Below are 5002 nucleotides of genomic sequence, written 5' to 3' on the forward strand. Positions count from 1 at the left end.
GCACATTACCATGACTGTGCAAATACTTTTATTGAATTTTAGAAGGTAAAGAAAGCAGATTAATATCCTGTTTGAGATATTCAAGACTTCTGAAACAAAATGCCTGAAATAGCCCAGTAATAAGATATTCCCATGTTCTTAAAGCTTCCCATATGGATACTCCTGACCTTTCATGGAATCATATGGTTTATATATAAAGAGATTCAGTGACCTAAAATGTCTCAGAATTTCTCAGTTATTCCTCTTGTCTCGCTGAGGTCAGAGCATTTCAAGTGGCTCCAGAAGACTCTTTTCTGCATAGATTTAAGGGCTCCAAATAAAATTGCTAACAAGAGAAAAATGTATGAGTGCTATATTTGCTTCCCATGAGAAATTTAGCCCAGAGTAACGTGTGTGCCTCATTTCAAGGTTCCCAGAAGCATCTCCTTTGGGAATTCAAACCATAATTTAGTTCATCTCATTAAAACCATACAACTTGCCCAGGTTCTCTTAGCCTAGGAAAGGGAGCCAGAATATTCTCAGTGTTTTAGAAAGAACATGGGTTCTGTTGTCAAGCTGAGTAGAATTTAAATCCTGGTTCTGCCATTCAGAAACAATCTGGACAGTAGCCTCAATCTCCGAGATGCTCAGCTCCTTCTGGAAAATAGGTGTAATAATGCCTATCTGGTAGGGTTATAGTGATGATTAAAGTAAATGAGGTAGTGCAGGCGAAGTGCCCATGAGATAAAAGGCACATTGTAGGGGCTACACGTCTGTTTTCTTCTCCTGTCCCCAGTACGAAATATAGTTTTAAGGGTTTAACATTTCCCTTTGGTACTTATAAAGAATAAATCTGAAATTAAACAAATACCGCATATAGTACTTCTAGAAACTCCATCAAAAAAGACATTTAGCATCTATTACCATTAGCCTGCAGAGAAGCCACAAAAATAGACCAAGGAAGAAAGTGTGAGGATCTCATGACAAATAAATTTAGAGACAGTTTTCTCCTTTCCTAAGGCAGATATGTTCCATGGTTTTAATTAAACTTTTCAAAATTCATCTCAATTCTTCCTTCCATTCCTTTGAAATCTTTTCTGATACAAGTCTTCAGGCTTTCTTCTCTCCCCTATCTCCCCTATCTGGAGCCTCTATTAAACATGGACACATACACATCTCTATTAAACATGCACCCATATACATGCACACACTCTTTCTCTCTCTGTCTCCGTCTCTCACTGTCTGTGTTTGTGTGTGTGTGTGTCTCTCCCTCACTTCCTCCTTTCCTTCCTCCAACTCCCACCTCTTGCCCAAAAAGTTATTTCAATCCCTTGGAAGAAAATTGTAATTATATTGTATTTCCACAGGGAGTTCCTTCACTATTTGGTTGGCAACAGGCTGATGTTCTGAATATAGAACCGTGTGATTATTGTCATGGCAGGCTGTAAATAGACTTCTTTTCTTTGCAGATCATTTGATGACTCTTAATTACCTGTAGATTAAGTTCAAATTCCTTCATTTGACATTCAGGGCCCTTCCCAATGACCCAATCATGCCAGGTTTATCTTCTGCCAACCCCATTGCATATGGGGTTCTGATCACTCTGGATAACTTACTGTTCCTTAAACACACCAGCCTTCCAGAGAACACTGCCTAGAAGTTGTACATGCCCATCGCCTTTACTCATGCCGTATGATCCCTAAATGCCCTCTCTCCACACCCCTTCCATACCTGGCGATAGCCTCCTTACACTAAGGATTCAGCTCAAAGTCGCTCTTACTCGGCTTGGGCCAAGGAGTCCCTCTTCTGTGTCCCCAGCACACAACAATGGAAGCTATCACCTGCTGGTGGTGTATGATTCTTCCCCAATAGAATACTACAAGCTTTGGGGTCCTTTTATTCATATCTATCATTCCAGTGCTTTCAATGCATTAGTACAATCCCAGGATGTGGCTAGGACAAAAATTTTATATAAATTTTACTAATGAAACCAGAAAATAAATCCAATATGATTAGATCCAATTATGACTGACAGAAAAAAAAATTCCAAAAAAGGGTTTAGTTCTCTTTTATACATCTGAAGGAAGTTTGGTGCCCATGGTGTTAGGGATCCAGGCTTCTGTGACCCTGTTATACCCCCATGCATACCTCAGGATCCAAAGTGGTTGCTCCTGTTCCAGTTATCACACTCACATTCAATCTAGCAGGGGAGAGGAAAGGGAAGAAAAAGGACATACTCCCCCAATTAAAAACACTTCCTGTACAAATGAACTTATTTACAAAACAGAAGTAGACTCACAGACATAGAAAGCAAACTTATGGTTACCAAAGGGGAGGGAGGAGAGGGCTAAATTAGGAGTTTGGGGTTAAAATATACACACTAATATGTATAAAATAGATAACCAACAAGGACCTACTGTAAAGCCCAGGGAACTATACTCAGTAACTTGTAATAACCTATAATGGAAGAGAATGTAAAAAAAATATGTATTTATATATACGTATAACTGAATCACTTTACTGTACACCTGAAACTAACACAATATTGTAAATCAACTCTATGTCAGTAAAAAATTTTTTTAATAAAATAAAAAAATAAAAACACTTCCTGGAAATTGTATGTACTATTTTCACTTCCTTGTCAGAAATTAATAAACCAACAACACCTAGAATAGGGGAGGTTGGGAAGTGTAAAGTCTTTAAAGTTTTACTATGCAAATTAAACATGTACTCATGAAACTGATTCCCCGCAACTGCAATGACTTATGATAATGTGAAGTTATGCTCAAGACAAGTTAATGTGCAATATATTTAGCATTAATTAGTTACTCTATATTCAAGCATAAATTTTCATATGTGTTTATAGCTGTAGCTTAACTTTATCTCAATCATGTGTTAGGATATTATTGCAGTCACTGCTTCTGAGATTGCCTGGGTCAATGCTTAGCAAGATTACTCTCCCCAGCTTTGGTCATTAAACACAGAGACTCATTACTCCCTAACGGTGTTAATGAAAAACAGCTCATAAGCAAGTTATATAACTTAATTGTAATCAAGAAATCAGCTTAGTTATATTATTTAAAGAAATCACGGGGCTTCCCTGGTGGCGCAGTGGTTAAGAATCTGCCTGCCAATACAGGAGACACGGGTTTGAGCTCTGGTCCGGGAAGATCCCACATGCTGCGGGACAACTAAGCCCATGCGCCACAACTAATGAGCCCGTGAGTCACAACTACTGAGCCTGTGCGCCTAGAGCCCGTGCTCCCAACAAGAGAAGCCACCACAATGAGAAGCCTGCACACCACAACAAAGAGTAACCCCCGCTCGCCGTAACCAGAGAAAAGCCAGCGTGCAGCAACAAAGACCCAACGCAGCCAAAAATAAAATAAATGTATAAAAAAAAAAAAAAAAGAAATCACATCTTGAATTCACCATCCCCCAAACTGAATCCTTCCCTATGGAACCTTCCCCATCCTCAGATATTCATATTCTCATCTTAATGGTAGCACCACGATCTGCCCACCTGCTCAAGCCGGAAACCTGGAATTCTCTCTATTAAGTCACTAAATTCCATTGATTCTTCCTGTTTCAATCCTTCCCTCCAACACCTCACCATCACACTCTTCGTTCAGGCTCTCACCCTGCCTGACCTCCTCCTCCTCCTAAACTTTCCCTGCCAGGCTCCGGAGCTGCTTCAGGTCAGAGCCCCTTCCTTTCTGCTGTCAGAATGACTTTCCTAATTACAAGTGCATTGCTCTCCTACTTTAAATCCTCTGGAACACTCAATAGGAAAGAGTCCACACTCCCAAACTCCTACCCCTTCCAGCTACATGAAGAATCTGGATCCTGCCAATCCCTGTAGCTCTCGCTCCTGGCACTTCCCTTATTATCATCAATCCTTGCTTTAGGGAAATACTTGTCACTTCCAGAATGCCATGTAGCATTCCTACCTTTGCACGGGCTGTTCTCTCAGTCTGGAAGGCCCTCTGTTCTCTTCCCCTACCCTCTACTTCCCATCCTCTGCCTGCCTGACCTTCTCCTGGTTTTCCTCCAAAACTCAGCTCAGATATCTCTCCTCTGTGTAAACGTCTCTGTCCCCTCACCCTCCCCCCAGTCCACTGAAGAGTGAGGCTTTCCCATAAAACATATACTTTTATTATATGACTTTTCTCAATACTTTGAAACTTTATCTCATCTAGATGACAGGATATTTCAAAGAAAGAAGTTTTTTGTTAACATCTTTATTGGAGTATAATTGCTTTACAATGGTGTGTTAGTTTCTGCTTTATAACAAAGTGAATCAGTTACACATATACATATATTCCCATATCTCCTCCTTCTTGCATCTCCCTCCCACCCTCCCTATCTCACCCTTCTAGGTGGTCACAGAGCACCGAGCTGATCTCCCTGTGCTATGCGGCTGCTTCCCACTAGCTATCTATTTTACATTTGGTAGTGTATATATGTCCATGCCACTCTCTCACTTCGTCCCAGCTTACCCTTCCCTCTCCTTGTGTCCTCAAGTCCATTCTCAACGTCTGCGTCTTTATTCCTGTCCTGCCCGTAGGTTCTTCATAAACTTTTTTTTTTTTTAGATTCCATATATATGTGTTAGCATGCGGTATTTGTTTTTCTCTTTCTGACTTACTTCACTCTGTATAACAGACTCTAGGTCCATCCACCTCACTACAATAACTCAATTTCTTTTCCTTTTATGGCTGAGTAATATTCCATTGTATATATGCACCACATCTTCTTTATCCATTCATCTGTCAATGGACACTTAGGTTGCTTCCATGTCCTGGCTATTGTAAATAGAGCTGCAATGAACATTGTGGTACATGATTCTTTTTGAATTATGGTTTTCTCAAGGTATGTGCCCAGTAGTGGGATTGCTGGGTCATATGGTAGTTCTATTTTTAGTTTTTTAAGGAACCTCCATACTGTTCTCCATTGTGGCTGTACCAATTTACATTCCCACCAACAGTGCAAGAGGGTTCCCTTTCCTCCACACCCTCTCCAG

This window comes from Eubalaena glacialis, chromosome 9 (assembly GCF_028564815.1).
Source record: "Eubalaena glacialis isolate mEubGla1 chromosome 9, mEubGla1.1.hap2.+ XY, whole genome shotgun sequence".
Taxonomy (NCBI): domain Eukaryota; kingdom Metazoa; phylum Chordata; class Mammalia; order Artiodactyla; family Balaenidae; genus Eubalaena; species Eubalaena glacialis.